The following is a 15,428-nucleotide window of genomic DNA, read 5'->3' as shown; positions in this document are numbered from 1 at the left end:
GGACACCAAACAGACTATTCAGTTCCCACTGGTGGCTCAGGACACCAAACAGACTATTCAGTTCCCACTGGTGGCACAGGACACCAAACAGACTATTCAGTTCCCACTGGTGGCACAGGACACCAAACAGACTATTCAGTTCCCACTGGTGGCACAGGACACCAAACAGACTATTCAGTTCCCACTGGTGGCACATGACACCAAACAGACTATTCAGTTCCCACTGGTGGCTCAGGACACCAAACAGACAATTTGGTTCCCATTGGTGGCGCAGGACACGAAAAAGACTATTCGGTTCCCGTTAGTGGTGCAGGACACCAAACAGACTATTCGTTCCCATTGGTGGCGCAGGACACCAAACAGACTATTTGGTTCCCATTGGTGGCGCAGGACACCAAAAAGACCATTCGGTTCCCGTTAGTGGCGCAGGACACCAAACAGACTATTCGCTCCCATTGGTGGCGCAGGACACCAAACAGACTATTTGGTTCCCATTGGTGGCGCAGGACACCATAAAGACAATTCGGTTCCCGTTAGTGGCGCAGGGCACCACTAGATCTATTCACCTGGCAAGCAGGTGGCCAGGCACACGCTGGGCACAAGCAGGTGGCCGGGCTCACACCAGGTTCTGATATGTCTGGTATTCCAATGCCAGGCTTCCCTAGTGTAGGTAGCAGCATATGCCTGTGCATCTTGTCATGCAGGCATAAGCTAGCTGCGCAAGGGAGGCCAGGCATTTCATTTTCGAGGCTTCCGTCTGTGCCCAGCGTACACCTTAGGAGTCCTTGGGGCCAATAATGTTCTTTAATGAGATTGTTGACGTGGAGTCCAGAAAAATCCCTGCCACCTCGTCACATATCTCCAGTGCTCCGGTGAGTGGACGGTATTATTAGCTCGTCCTATAATCCTACATGATTATAAGCTTCTCATTCTCTGTATGTTTCCCCAATAAGATGAAATAATACCGCTATCTTCTGGTCTGTGGAGGGTGACATCAGCCCGAGATGAGAAGAGTCTTCATCACGATACCAGAAATGAGCCATTGTGCATCGGTGATGTAGGCCGAGCCCAGAGTCCAGCTGAGCTTTGATGTCTAAATATATTAAAGTGCAAAGTGCCCTCAAACTACCTGCTCCCGTCCTCAATTTCAGAGATCAAAGCCTCAACACCCAACCAGCTCCGATGACGTCACCGGGGAGAGAGCGCAGTTCAAACGTCCGCCGCTGCCTCCGCCACCGCCCTCCTCTCGCAATGGTGAGTGATGGAAATAATGACATCCATTTGCAGAAATTATGGATTATAGATGTGTTCATCATTATGTATAGAAATATATTTACAGAATTGGCCTTAAAGGGGTACTCCGCCCCTAGACATCTTATCCCCTATCCAAAGGATAGGGGATAAGATGTCTGACCGTGGGGGTCCCGCCGCTGGGGATCTCCTTTCTGCATCCGGCATTAGGTGCAGCGTCACGGCCACGCCCCACTCGTGATATCACAGTCACGACCCCTCAATGCAAGTCTATGGGAGGGGGCGTGACGGCAGTCACGCCCCCTCCCATAGACTTGCATTGAGGGGACGTGACTGTGACGTCACGAGCCTCCGCCCCGCATCGGCAGTCATCAGTCATGGAACAAGGTTCGCTCCGTGCATCGGGTGCAGCGTCACGGCCACGCCCCACTCATGATGTCACACTCACGTCCCCTCAATGCAAGTCTATGGGAGGGGGCGTGGCTGCCATCACGCCCCCTCTCATAGACTTGCATTGAGGGGACGTGACTGTGACGTCACGAGACTCCGCCCCGCATCGCCAGTCATCCGTCATGGAACGAGGTTCACTCCGTGCATCGGGTGCAGCGTCACGGCTACGCCCCACTCATGATGTCACACTCACGTCCCCTCAATGCAAGTCTATGGGAGGGGGCGTGACTGCAGTCACGCCCCCTCCTATAGACTTGCATTGAGGGGACGTGACTGTGACGTCACGAGACTCCGCCCCGCATCGCCAGTCATCCGTCATGGAACGAGGTTCACTCCGTGCATCGGGTGCAGCGTCACGGCCACGCCCCCACTCATGATGTCACACTCACGTCCCCTCAATGCAAGTCTATGGGAGGGGGCGTGACTGCCACCACGCCCCCTTCCATAGACTTGCATTGAGGGGATGTGACCGTGACGTCACGAGCCTCCCCCCCCCCCCCCCGTCATGGAACGAGGTTCGCTCCGTGCATTGGATGTCTGGGGTGCCGCAGCTGAGATCGCGAGGGTAGGCGATGGATAGGGGATAAGTTGTCTATGGGCCGAGTACCCCTTTAGGGTTAAAAATGCTGAATATTGTGGAGGTCCCCCTTGTGCCACCATCGAGACTCCATAAGACCTGCAGGAATGACCGTGATGTCACGACCCCCGCCGCCTGCACCCAGCATTCTAAACGAACCCCGGGTGCTGCACAGAGATCACTGGGGAAAGGGGATAAGATCTCTAGGGGCGGAGTACCCCTTTAAAAAATCACACACCACGGATGTCTAGCCGCTCACGGCGGACCAGACGTCTATGCCCCATCTCCCCGATTTAGTTTAGAGACCTTCTGGAGGCGGAAAATTGCCAGAAGAGAGACAGCAAAACTTACCCGGACACTCAGCCACCACACACTCAGCGCGACTGTTCCCAGAATTTTAGAGGTGACTCACTTACCTAAAATATCTGAGCTGAGATTAATATTTAACCTGGGAACGTGAATGACGTCCTGACACCGGCCCCGGAATGTTTACACTCAGTGGCGGCAATATTCTGGTTTCTTCCTAAAATCAATGACTGTGTGCACCATGGACAGGATAGACGGCCAATCTGAAAGTAAAAAAATTAAAGTTACCATTCAATGACAGCAAGCAAAGATCTTAAAAACCATAAGGAACAAAATACATGAAGTACTTTGTACAAGTTGACTGGTTTAAAAAGGTACTCCAAAGGGGGGGAGGGGGGGGGGGGGGGGAATGATCAAATCAACTGGTGCCAGAAAGGTAAACAAATTTGTAAATTACTTTTGATAATCCTTCCAGTACTTATCAGCTGCTGTATGCTCCAGAGGAAGTTGAGTTGTTCTTTTCTGTCTGACCACAGTGCTCAGTGTCAGGAACTGTCCAGAGCAAAATAGGTTTGCTATGAGGATTTTCTCCTGCTCTAGACAGTTCCTGACATGGACAGAGGTGGCAACAGAGAGCACTGTGGTCAGAATGGAAAAAAAAAACTACACAACTTCCACAGGAGCATACAGCAGCTGATAAGTACTGGAAGGGTTAAGATTTTTAAATAGAAATAATTTACAAATCTGTTTAACTTTCTGGCACCAGTTGATTTAAAAACATTTGTTTTCTGTCAGACTACCCCTTTAAGAAACTCATATTCTAACTAAGCCTTTACCTGGCAATTCTATTCTAATTCCATTCAGGATCTAGTAGCAAGAAGAGACAGTAGCTACAAAAAGAAGGTTTCACTCTGGAGGACCATCAGGTCCATCCATTACACAATGAGCTGTTGTAAATCAGAACTGTGTACTACTCCAGTTTTCCTGTGGTGGCGCTGTAGAGGAATTGCATACTTGTTTTAGCTGATTTTAGGAGAACACCATGTAATCTTCTAATTAAAGGGGCCTCTTCTAATAAAAAGAAGTTTCCTAAGCAAACCACCTCTTTACTGAATGACTACAACAGAATATATGAGTTCCCCTTTAATTTTGATGTGCTGGAATGTTCAAGTTATAGACAGACTCCCTCTGAAGGTGAATGAATCTTAATCCTTCCAGTAGTTATCAGCTGTTGTATACTACAGAGGAAGTTCTTTTCTTTTTGAATTTCTTTTCTATATGACCACAGTGTTCTCTGCTGACACCTCTGTCAATGGCAGGAACTGTCCAGAGCAGGAGCCAAGCCCATAGCAACCCTATCATGCAAACCTAACCTGTGTGACTACAGCCACCCAAACAGTGCTCAGAGTAACAGCAGGTGACTCCGCTCTTGGACCCCTCAATAACACCCTACAAACCCAGTATATCAGTAATTCCTTGTCCCTTCATATGTCATCTATAGTACTGTAGTGAGTAAATCCTCCCCAGTGCACTTTTTCCAGAACTATATTCGTGGCATAACAGAGCAGAGTAGGTGCTTAGCTGTGATTGGCCAGAAAAGTATGGGAAAGGGAGTCCCTGTATCCCAGCTGTGGTACTGCCCCCTAAAATGGACAGTCGCAGATGCTCAATTTGGGGTCCGGAGGCGCAGCGTGGGGTGTCAATTTCCGGGGGGGGAAGGTTGCTGGTTAGGGCAGGTTAGATTTGGGGTCCGGAGGCAGAATGTGTATGTATGATGTATGTGTATGTACTGTATGTATGGTGTATGTATGATCTGTGTATGTACTGTATGTATTGTGTATATGTGACGTGTGTGTGTCCTGTATGTATGATGTATGAATGTTGTGTGTGTATGAATGATGTGCATAAGCAACATGTCTGTATGTATGATGTGTGGAGATGTGTGTAAGCTAGGAGGAGATGTATGTATGATCTGTGGAGATGTATTATGCGGGGGATCTGGAAGCGGCGGGTGTATGTATGATGTGTTTATGTATGATGTATGTATGTATTATGCATGTGGGGGGCAGAGGCGGCGTGTGTATGTATGATGTGTGTGTATGTACTGTATGTATGATGTATGAATGATCTGTGTATGTACTGTATGTATGGTGTCTGAATGATGTGTGTGTGTATGAATGATAGCTGTGTGTAAGCATCATGTATGTATGAGTGTATGTATTTAAGATGTGTAGAGATGTGTGTAAGCTAGAAGGATTTATGTATGATCTGTCGAAATGTATTATGCGGAGGGATCTGGAGGCGGCGGGTGTATGCATGATGTGTTTATGTATGATGTATGTGTATGTATGTATTATGTATGTGGGGGGGCAGAGGCAGCGTGTGTATGCATGATGTGTGTGTATGTACTGTATGTATGCTGTATGAATGATGTGTATGTACTGTATGTATAGTGTATGAATGATGTGTGTATGAATGATAGCTGTGTGTAAGCAACATGTATGTATGTAAGATGTGTGGAGATGTGTGTAAGCTAGAAGGATGTATGTATTATGTGTGGAGATGTATTATGTGGGGGATTTGGAGGTGGCAGGTGTATATATGATGTGTTTATGTATTATGTAAGTATGTATGATGTGTGTATGTACAGTATGCATGATGCATGTGTGTGGGGGTGGAGGTGGTGTGTGTATGTATGATGTGGGTGTATGTACTGCATGTATGGTGTATGAATGATGTGTGTATGAATGATAGATGTGTGTAAGCAACATGTATGTATGTATGTATGATATGTGGAGATGTGTGTAACATGTATGTATGTATGATGTGTGGAGATGTATTATGCGGGGGGATCTGGAGGCAGCAGGTGTATATATGGTGTGTTTATGTATGATGTACGTGTATGTATGATGTGCATGTTGGATGTGTGTATGTATCTTTTTTCCCCATCATTATTCCAGCTGCCTGTTGACCTGGTGTTAAAGGGGTACTCCGCTGCTCAGCGTTCCGAATGCTGGAGCCGGCGCCGGGAGCTCGTGACATCATAGCCCCGCCCCCTCTTGATGTCACGCCCCACCCCCTCAATGCAAGTCTATGGGAGGGGGCGTGACCGCCGTCACGCCCCCTCCCATAGACTTGCATTGAGGTGGCGGGCGTGACATCACGAGGGGGCGGGGCTATGACATCACAAGCTCCAGTTTGTTCCAAACGCTGAGCAGCGGAGTACCCCTTTAAGACGTTGCAGATTTCTCCTTGTCAGACCGTCAGCAGACTCTCTGTGCCGAGGTGTCTAACCCGTCCTCGTACCCCGTATGTAATGAAGCTCTTGCTGTTAGATATCATCGGCTGGCACCGAGCAGCTCTGGCTGGCGGATGCGCACATCACAGCACAAACATTATCATGCTACCAGCTTTCTGCAATCATAGAAAAGGCTTTGTGTGAAAATCCCTCGGAGGATTAAAGTCTGTGTCTGTACATTCGCTTTCTACGGATTTGTCGGAGCGGTTCATTCCCTTTGTCTAAATACAAGAAAAAGTGCAGAACTTCCAAAATCCTTAAAGGGGTACTCTGCTGCTCAGCTTTTCGAACAAACTGTTCCGAACGCTGGAGTCGGCAGCTCGTGACATCATAGCCCCGCCCCCTCATGACATCACGCCTCGCCCCCTCAATGCAAGTCTATAGAAGGGGGCGTGACGGCACATGTGTAAATTCATAGTTTTGATGCCTTCAGTGTGAATCTACATTATTCATAGTCATAAAAATAAAGAAAACTCTGAATGAGAAGGTGTCCAAACTTTTGGTCTGTACTGTGTATATATATATATATATATATATATATATACCAGAGGGTTTGCCCTACCTGTCATGCCTGAAGAGGCTGCGCATGCGCAGTGAAACACGTTGCATCTTGGTCCAAATAAAGTCCTTGTTTGAAGTACTGCGACACCTGCTCTGTTCATCCCGGTCAGCGCCAAGGTTAATCCTGTGTCACTTTGAAGCTCCTATCCAGGTAAGAACTAAAGTCATCTTATGGTGGATAACCCCCTTTAAATCTAGAGTAATTTCTTCTACCCGGAGATGGTAACATTTAGTTCAGACCTCTTAGCAAAACGAAACTTTAGTAGACCTCCGGTCAAGTTTGGGCCTTTCTTCACCACTAAGAGCTAACCGCTGTAAGTCTTATCACCTCCTGAACATCTCAGGAACTAGCTCCAAACATTGACTTTCATGGGTTAATTCCCATAATGCCCACCCATAGTGTCGATTTTTCTATAATTTACAGCAATTTCTGGTGTAACTTATAGTAAACGTAGCAGGCTGTGGAGGCCACACCTTCCATCTAAGCTCCACCCACTTTTATAGAAAGTGCCAACTGTGATATACAGAGTGTCTGTAACACTCACGGTAGTAGTGGATCTGCTGTACCTGTGTGGATGATGACTTAGGCCATGTCAGGGAACAAAGTCTAAGGTGCCACTGGTTTTCACCAGAGCCCGCCACAAAGCGCAACGGACTTACTGCTGCAGGTGGCACCCAGGTCGCTACCCCTGACACGACTCGTCCACACAGGCTGCTGAGGAGATACGCGGAACAGGAGAGATCAGGCAACTCGTAGTCAGGATAGCAGATGGTCAGGGCAAGAGGCACAGGTACGTGGTCAGGAATGTAGCAGGAGGTTAATAGGCAGGCGGCACAGGAGCATGGACAGGTCACGGAGCGGAAGGTCAGAACACTAACAGGGCTAAACACAGTAACGCTTTCTCTTGGGCAAACAGCACACAAAGATCCATCAAGAGGTAGAGCGAGGTGCACATACTTATAATGAAGGGACAGGTGGAAACGCTAATTAGGGATGCACTGGCCCTTTAAATCTCAGAGCTCCGGCGCGCGCTGGGGAACAGAGGCAGCAAAGACGCCAGCAGGAGCAAGTGGTGAATGACGGCCGAGATTCGCATGAGGGCGCGTCCCGCAATGCAAATCCCAGACCCGCCGGAGGAAGGAGGAGGAGAGCACTCACGGCCAGAGTGAGTGGTCGGAGTGCTCGCCGCAACAGTGACAGTGGTAAATTGTGTATTCCACCCTCAGCTTTTCAAGAATATATATTATGTTTACCCATCCATGACCACCATGCCCATCCTTGGTATCTCCACCAGCTATGACACCACCCGCGCTGGAGAGTCTGGGTCCCACCCCCTCCCGTAGACTTGCATTGAGGGGAAGGGGCGTGATGTCACACGGGGGTGGGGGCGGGACCCCCGCGATCAGACATCTTATCCCCTATGCTTTGGATAGGGGATAAGATGTCTAGGGGTGGAGTGCCCCTTTAAGAATTTAGAGAGATTTGCTTTAAACAAAGCTAAAGCACCGACGCTTTGATGTCCTACCGCGCCGAAGCCGAGAGTTATTTATTCTATATAATATCTGCAAAAGCCGTGACTAGTCTGCAATGAAAATGAAGCGATACAGAGAGTCAGGATGCGGAGCGGCTCCTGTAATATCCTATTGCAAGAACAAGTCCTATGAAACTGAAATATCTAAAACAATCCACAGCACTAGAATGTGGAATCGGGGTTCTTAAAGGTACAGTTACCCTTAAAAAAAATATCTTCTCTACAAATGTACAATGATCCTAGGGGAGTCTAATTCCTTAGGTAATGGCCAATACAGTAACTGCCCCCCCCCCCCCCCCCCGACCTATGATGGCCCCGACATACAATAATTTCAACATACGATGGCCTGTCAGAGGCAGCATCAACATACGATTCTTTTGTATGTCGGGGCCATCGCATAAACGGCTATCCGGCAGCACAGACTGCGTCAGCTGCCACCGGATAGCCGTTTACGGTGCCCCGTGTGGTCCGCTGATGATCACTTACCTGTCCTTGGGGCTCCGGCGCGTCCTCTTCGGTATCCCCTGCATCGTCGGCGCTCTACATCGTCGTCATCATGTCGCTGCGCACGCCGTCCCCGTCATCCAATAGGAGTGGCGTGCGTAGCGACGTGATGGCGGCGACGGAGAGCGCAGATGCCGGGGAAGCAGAGGCCTTGCCGGACCGTCGAGGACACCCCGGGGACGCGGCGACAGCCATAGAAGGCGACATCCAGGGCAGCGATGACGAGCGGTGACGGGTCCGGAGCGGCGGGGACATGTGAGTACAACTTCCTCTACCAGTGGTCTTCAACCTGCGGACCTCCAGATGTTGCAAAACTACAACTCCCAGCATGCCCGTGCTGGGTGTTGTAGTTTTGCAACATCTGGAGGTCCGCAGGTTGTAGACCACTGTCCTATACTTTACATTGCACGGATCCCTCAACATACGATGGTTTCAACAAACGATGGTCCATTTGGAGCGGATTACCATCGTATGTTGAGGGACCACTGTATATTGATCAATTGAAATTATCTAGAAATGTGTTGGCTGTATTGACTGAATTATCTATGACCAGCAACGTAGGTGTGCACTAGTGATGTCACTATGAAGGAATGATGACATCACTTCATGGGAGATGGTCAACTGATTCACCACTGGCAGCTGCCGGACTCTTTAGGTGACCATACACCTTCATTAGCTGTTAAAGGGGTTACCCAGGAAAAAAACTTATATATATATATATATATCAACTGGCTCCAGAAAGTTAAACAGATTTGTAAATTACTTCTGTTAAAAAATCTTAATCCTTTCAGTACTTATGAGCTGCTGAAGTTAAGTTGTTCTTTTCTGTCTAAGTGCTCTCTGATGACACGTGTCTCGGGAACCGCCCAGTTTAGAAGCAAATCCCCATAGCAAACCTCTTCTACACTGTGCAGTTCCTGAGACAAGCAGAGATGTCAGCAGAGAGCACTGTTGCCAGACAGAAAAACAACAACTCAACTTCAGCAGCTGATATTTATTGAAAGGACTAAGATTTTTTAATAGAAGTAATTTACAAATCTGTTTAACTTTCTGGAGCCAGTTGATATATATTAAGTTTTTTCCTGGAATACCCCTTTAACATTTTTTTGTTCGACTCTAATTCAACCCTATATATACAAACATTCAGTTAAAGGGGTACTCCCGTGGAAAACATTATTATTATTATTATTATTATTATTACTATTTTAACAACTGGTGCCAGAAAGTTAAGCAGATTTGGAAATTACTTCTATTTAAAAATCGTAATCCTTCCAGTACTTATCAGCTGCTGTATGCTCCAGAGGAAGTTGTCTAATTCTTTTCTGTCTGACCACAGTGCTCTTTGTCCATGCCAGGAACTGTCCGGGGTCGGAGAAAATCTCCTTAGTAAACCTATTCTGCCCCAGACAGTTCCTGACATAGACAGAGGTGTCAGCAGAGAGCACTGTGGTCAGACAGAAAAGAAAAAAAAAAAAGAACTTTGTGTGAAGCATACAGCAGCTGATAAGTACTGGAAGGTTAAGAATAGACCTAAACCTGTTAGAACCAGTTAGTCTAGGCCTGTCCTTGGCCAGAGTAACATGCAATTGGAAAGTTATTCTGCATACATTAATCTATGATATATAAAAAAAATTTTTTGATGAAAAGTACCTTTTAAGTCACTATTACGTGCGTCAATATTCCATTAATTATCTTTACTTATATCTACTATTTAGAACATACATTGAGTGTTTCAGGCTTAGCTACTGTATTGTGAATCTAGGAGTTTTTTTTCCCCTCTGCTATTGTAACATAGTTCATAAGGTTGAAAAAAGACCAGAGTCCAACTTATAACCCTAATGAGTCCCTACTGAGTTGAGTTGATTCAGAGGAAAGCAAAAAACCCTCATACTAGAGGTAAAAATTCCTTCCCGACTGTAATATGGCATCAGAATAAATCCCTGGATCAACCCTCTGTCCCTATAAATCTAGTATACATGACCAGTGATGTTATTCTCCAAAAATGCATCTAGACCCCTTTTAAATTCTTTTACAGAGTTCCCCATGACCACCTCCTCCGGGAGAGAATTCCACAGTCTCACTGCTCTTACAGTAAAGAACCCCCGTCTGTGCTGGTGTAGAAACCTTCTTTCCTCTAGACGTAGAGGATGCCCCCTTGTTATAGATACAGTCCTGGGTATAAATAGATCATGGGAGAGATCTCTATACTGCCCCCTGATATATTTATACATAGTTATTAGGTATTCCCTAAGCCTTCTTTTTTCTAAACTAAATAACCCTAATTCTGATAATCTTTCTGGGTATTGTAGTCCTCCCATTCCCCGTATTACCTTGGTTGCCCAATTTTTTCCCCTCTGCTATTGTGAATCCTGTTTTGTGAATATAGTAGTTTCCACTTCCTGTTTGGAGAATCTAGGAGTTTCCACTTCCTGTTTGGAGAATCTAGGAGTTTCCACTTCCTGTTTGGAGAATCTAGGAGGTTCCACTTCCTGTTTGGAGAATCTAGGAGTTTCCACTTCCTGTTTGGAGAATCTAGGAGTTTCCACTTCCTGTTTGGAGAATCTAGGAGTTTCCACTTCCTGTTTGGAGAATCTAGGAGTTTCTACATCCTGTATTGTGAATTCCGCTTCCTGTATTGTAAATTTAGGAGTATACACTTTGTGTTTTGTGGGTTTAGGAGTTTACACTTCCTTGTCTGTGAATTTAATATGAGGTAACCCAGTACGGGATGGTGTTTCCTTGTACTTCTCCTGACCTGTCAGTAGGGTTGCCACCCTGCCGGTATTTTACCGGCACGGCCGGTATTTTCATCTACATTCCGGGCTGTGCCGGTAAATTTGGATGAAAAATACCGGCCATGCAATGGCCGGTATTTTTTATTCACTGACAGGGGCGGATGGAGCAGCATCCCCAGAAGAGCACTGCTTTCATGACCGGCCGTACAATGCCCAGGTCTGACACCAGCAGCCTGTGACAGGGAGAGCTCCGTGCGATGACAGGAAGAGATTGTACAGTGCTGGGGAGGGGGCTGCACCTCCTATCTCCTCTCTCCCCCTCCCCCTCCCCCTCCTTCTCTCTGCCCCGTGCAGTCTTACAACCCTCCATAGGCAGAGCAGGGAGGGGGAGAGGCCGTGTATTCTGTCTCCCTCTGCTGCGCAGGACGGGTGAGTGTCTGTGTTTACATGTGTCTGTGCATGTGTCTCTGTGTGTCTGTATATATGTGTCTGTGTTTATATGTGTCTGTGCATGTGTGTCTGTGTGTATATATATATATATATATATATATATATATATATGTGGGGGGGGGGGGGGTAAACTGCCTAATCTGGGGTACAACTATGCTCCTAATCTGGGGGACAACTATGCTGCCTAATCTGGGGGACAACTATGCTGCCTAATCTGGGGGACAACTGTGCTCCTAATCTGGGGGACAACTGTGCTCCTAATCTGGGGGACAACTATGCTCCTAATCTGGGGGACAACTGTGCTCCTAATCTGGGGGACAACTGTGCTCCTAATCTGGGGGACAATATGCTGCCTAATCTGGGTTACATCTATGCTGCCTAATCTGGGTTACATCTATGCTGCCTAATCTGGGGGACAACTATGCTCCTAATCTGGGGGACAACTATGCTCCTAATCTGGGGGACAACTATGCTCCTAATCTGGGGGACAACTATGCTACTAATCTGGGGGACAACTATGCTCCTAATCTGGGGGACAACTATGCTCCTAATCTGGGGGACAACTATGCTCCTAATCTGGGGGACTATGCTGCCTAATCTGGGTTACATCTATGCTGCCCAATCTGGGGGACAACTATGCTCCTAATCTGGGGGACAACTATGCTCCTAACCTGGGGGACAACTATGCTGCCTAATCTGGGGGACAACTATGCTCCTAATCTGGGGGACAACTATGCTCCTAATCTGGGGGACAACTATGCTGCTTTATCTGGGGGACAACTATGCTGCTTTATCTGGGGGACAATTATGCTGCCTAATCTGGGGGACAACTATGCTCCTAATTTGGGGGACAACTATGCTCCTAATTTGGGGGACAACTATGCTGCCTGATCTGGGGGACAACTATGCTGCCTGATCTGGGGGACAACTATGCTGCCTGATCTGGGGGACAACTATGCTGCCTGATCTGGGGGACAATTATGCTGCCTGATCTGGGGGACAACTATGCTCCTAATTTGGGGGACAACTATGCTGCCTGATCTGGGGGACAACTATGCTGCCTAATCTTGGGGACATCTGTGCTCCTAATCTGGGGGACAACTATGCTGCCTAATCTTGGGGACATCTGTGCTCCTAATCTGGGGGACAACTATGCTCCTAATCTGGGGGACAACTATGCTACTAATCTGGGGGACATCTATGCTCCTAATCTGGGGGACAACTATGCTGCCTGATCTGGGGGACAACTACCCGGCCCTCCACAATACTTTTAGTTTCTCATGTGGCCCCATGGGATAAATAATTGCCCACCCCATTCCTCCTCAACCCCGGACATTCCTTAACCTGGAGCCGCCCGGGGAAAGGAGAAAGTGAAGACAAGAGACTGGTGAGACCTCTCTGCAAAATTGTGTATTTAATGCAGTGTTTCCCAACCAGGATGCCTCCAGCTGTTGCAAAACTATTACTCCCAGCATGCCCAGACAGCCTTTGGCTGTCCGGGCATGCTGGGAGTTGTAGTTTTGCAATAGCTGGAGGCACCCTGGTTGGGAAACACTGATTTAATGTTTTAATGTGTGAAACTATCTGCTCCGCTCTGTATCTAATCCTGTCATGTGTGATACTGTCTGCTGAGCCTGTATATCCAAATCTGTCATGTGGGATATGAGCCTGTGTATCTAATCCTGTCATGTGCGATACTGTCTGCTGAGCCTGTGTATCTAATTCTGTAATGTGTGATACTGTGAGGTGAGCCTGTGTATCTAATCCTGTCATGTGGGATACTGTCTGCTGAGCCTGTGTATCTAATCCTGTCATGTGTGATACTATCTGCTGAGCCTGTGTATCTAATCCTGTCATGTGTGATACTGTCTGATTAGCCTGTTTATCTGACGTTGCGCAGGGGGACGTCACTCGTCATCAGAGAGAGCCAGCGTTGCTGTCGCGCACCACCACTACCGCCGCCGCTGGCATAAATAGGGTTTTGGTAGGTATTCTCTAAATGTAAATTTTTTGTGCGATATAGGAAAATTCCCCCCGCATATATATTGTATCCCTCCAATCCCCCATGCCATTTCTTAAACCCCCCTCCCATCCCCCGTGCCATTTCTTAAACCCCTGATCCCTCAGCCCCTGTGCAATCTGGCCCCTCCCCTTTTGTAGCTCCACCCCCACATAGCCACACCCATGACCGGTATTTTTCTGAGGGAAAGGTGGCAACCCTACCTGTCAGGCAGAGTCTCTACATGTTCCCTGTGCCCCTTTATATATTATCCCCTGTGTATATAAGTTGTGATATTAATAATGTACTGTTTCTTTAATTGTTATACCATGTGATTGTTACGCAGGAGGCACTAGTGACCAGGTGACCCCCCCCCAAGCGACCTATTGCAGCTCCCCTATATAACCAGGGGAGGGGCTGCAATCTCTCTTTTAGTTCCTGAGGTCCAGTGCAGTCCTCTCTGTGTGTGTCCGGCGCATTGGAGGCCTCAAGCCTAAAGTTTGCAGCCACCTGTCAATTGCAAGTAAGCCAAACTCATCTAATTGTCAGTAATCAAGTCAGTCAAGTCATATCTACTGTATAGTCACCGTGGCCTGCACCAAATTCTGTCTAAGGGTGCGTTCACACTGAGTAATTCAAGAGGAATTTACTCGTGTACCATATTGTTCGCCCTATAGGACGCACCGGTGTATAAGATGCATCCAATTTATAGGTGCAAAATCTAAAAAAATAAAGATTTTGAACCCAATAGTGGTCTTCAACTTGCGGACCTCCAGATGTTGCAAAACTACAACTCCCAGCATGCCCGGACAGCCAACGGCTGTCCGGGCATACTGGGAGTTGTAGTTTTGCAACATCTGGAGGTCCGCAGATTGAAGACCACTGCATAGGAGGTAATACTCACGTGTCCCCGCCGCTCCGGACCCATCACCGCTGCCCTGGATGTCGCTCCATCGCTGTCGCCGTGTCCCTGTCGCTCCGGAACGTCTCTGCTGCCAGCCGGGTATCCTCGCTCTCCGTCATCACGTCGTTACGCACGCCGACGCACATATGTGACGACGTGATGACGAGGAAGGAGAGCGCCGGCCATACAGGGGATTCCTGAACGGAGAAGACACCGAGGAGGCAGGTAAGGTCCCTCCCGGTGTCCTGTAAGCACTAACCCGGCTATTCAGTCGGGCTGTTCGGGACCGCCGCGGTGAAATCGCGGCGGTCCCGAACAGCCGGACTGAACAGCCGGGTTAGTGTCACTTTCCCTTCAGACGCGGCGGTCAGCTTTGATCGCCGCATCTGAAGGGTTAATACAGGGCATCACCGCGATCGGTAATGTCCTGTATTAGCTGCGGGTCCCGGCCGTTGATGGCCGCAGGGACCACCGCGATAGGGATGTTTTCGCCATACACTCGCACCGACTTTTTCCCCCCAGTTTTGGGGAAGAAAAAGTGCATCTTATACGGCGAAAAATACGGTAATTCCTCTTGAATTCTCCGCTCCAAATTAATGCACATCTCCTCTGCCCATTGGGGGAGATTTATCAAAACCTGTGCAAAGGAAAAGTTGCCCAGTTGCCCATAGCAACCAATCAGATTGCTTCTTTCATTTTGCAGAGGCCTTGTTGAAAATGAAAGAAGCGATCTGATTGATTGCTATGGGCAACTTTTCCTCTACACAGGTTTTGATAAATCTCCTCCATTGACTTTAATGTTATTTCTGTTGTGCTGTTCACACTGCGGAAATTCTGCTAGCAGAATTCCTTTCCGCTTGA

At 47.8% G+C, this 15,428-nt stretch overlaps 1 protein-coding gene across 3 annotated transcripts in view; it reads right to left on the bottom strand.

The window, feature by feature from the left end:
* ARHGAP8 (Rho GTPase activating protein 8) overlaps window positions 1-13,956 on the bottom strand; it is an 86,820-nt gene extending 72,864 nt beyond the window's left edge. Inside the window, exons 1-3 of one of the 3 annotated variants that reach the window (XM_056517439.1) lie at window positions 13,888-13,956; window positions 10,810-11,234; window positions 2,695-2,847 (exon numbers count right to left, since the gene is read on the bottom strand). The gene's annotated coding sequence lies outside the window, so the exon portion shown is untranslated. Of the gene's footprint in view, window positions 1-2,694; window positions 2,848-6,444; window positions 6,582-10,129; window positions 10,385-10,809; window positions 11,235-13,887 lie in introns of those variants that run through there. The other 2 variants (XM_056517441.1, XM_056517442.1) reach the window with 2 other exon arrangements.
* Between the last annotated feature and the right edge of the window lie 1,472 nt (window positions 13,957-15,428).

The sequence above is a fragment of the Hyla sarda genome, chromosome 4, assembly GCF_029499605.1.
Source record: "Hyla sarda isolate aHylSar1 chromosome 4, aHylSar1.hap1, whole genome shotgun sequence".
Classification (NCBI taxonomy): domain Eukaryota; kingdom Metazoa; phylum Chordata; class Amphibia; order Anura; family Hylidae; genus Hyla; species Hyla sarda.
The sequence above is the reverse complement of the archived record's forward strand: the minus strand, read 5'-3'. Positions and strand labels throughout refer to the sequence as shown.